Here is a 1,461-nt window from a genome sequence, read left to right on the forward strand (position 1 = left end):
ACAAGAGATTGGAAACATCAAGATTTTGGACGAATTTTTTAAGAATTTTCAAGATTTCAGATAGGAGGTTCCAGATAAGGTCAAAAACTACATACTCAGATCTTCACCAAACTTTGCAGGGATACATTGAATGTCAAGACACGTGGAAAAAACGTACAAAACAAGAGATTGGGGTCATAAAGTTTTTGGACGGATTTTTTAGGAATTTTCAAATTTTCAGATGGGAGGTTCCAGATAAGGTCAAAAACTACATACTCAGATCTTCACCAAACTTTGCAGGGATACATTGGATGTTAAGACACGTGGAAAAAACGTACAAAACAAGAGATTGGAGACATCAAGATTTTGGACGAATTTTTTAAGAATTTTCAAATTTTCAGAAAGGATGTTCCAGATAAAGTCAAAAACGACATACTCAGATCTTCACCAAACTTTGCAGGGATACATAGGATGTCAAGACACGTGGAAAAAACGTACAAGACAAGAGATTGGAGACATCAAGATTTTGGACGAATTTTTTAAGAATTTTCAAATTTTCAGATAGGAGGTTCCAGATAAGGTCAAAAACTACATACTCAGATCTTCACCAAACTTTGCAGGGATACATTGGATGTCAAGACACGTGGGAAAAACGTACAAAACAAGAGATTGGAGACATCAAGATTTTGGACGAATTTTTTAACATTTTTCAATTTTTCAGATAGGAGGTTCCAGATAAGGTCAAAAACTACATACTCAGATCTTCACCAAACTTTGCAGGGATACATTGGATGTCAAGACACGTGGAAAAAACGTACAAAACAAGAGATTGGGGTCATCAAGATTTTGGACGGATTTTTTAGGAATTTTCAAATTTTCAGATAGGAGGTTCCAGATAAGGTCAAAAACTACATACTCAGATCTTCACCAAACTTTGCAGGGATACATTGGATGTCAAGACACGTGGAAAAAACGTACAAAACAAGAGATTGGAGACATCAAGATTTTGGACGAATTTTTTAACAATTTTCAAATTTTCAGAAAGGATGTTCCATATAAGGTCAAAAACGACATACTCAGATCTTCACCAAACTTTGCAGGGATACTCTGGATGTCAAGACGCGTGGAAAAAACGTACAAAACAAGAGATTGGAGACATCAAGATTTTGGACGAATTTTTTAAGAATTTTCAAATTTTCAGAAAGGATGTTCCAGATAAGGTCAAAAACGACATACTCAGATCTTCACCAAACTTTGCAGGGATACATTGGATGTCAAGACACGTGGAAAAAACATACAAAACATAGGATTTGGGATATCAAGATTTTGGTCAAATTTTTTAAGAATTTTCAAATTTTCAGATAGGAGGTTCCTTATAAGGTCAAAAACTACATACTCAGATCTTCACCAAACATTGCAGGGATACATTGGATGTCAAGACACGTGGGAAAAACGTACAAAACAAGAGATTGGAGACATCAA

This window comes from Lepisma saccharinum, unplaced genomic scaffold (genome assembly GCF_977018435.1).
Source record: "Lepisma saccharinum unplaced genomic scaffold, izLepSacc3.1 HAP1_SCAFFOLD_148, whole genome shotgun sequence".
In the NCBI taxonomy this organism is placed as follows: domain Eukaryota; kingdom Metazoa; phylum Arthropoda; class Insecta; order Zygentoma; family Lepismatidae; genus Lepisma; species Lepisma saccharinum.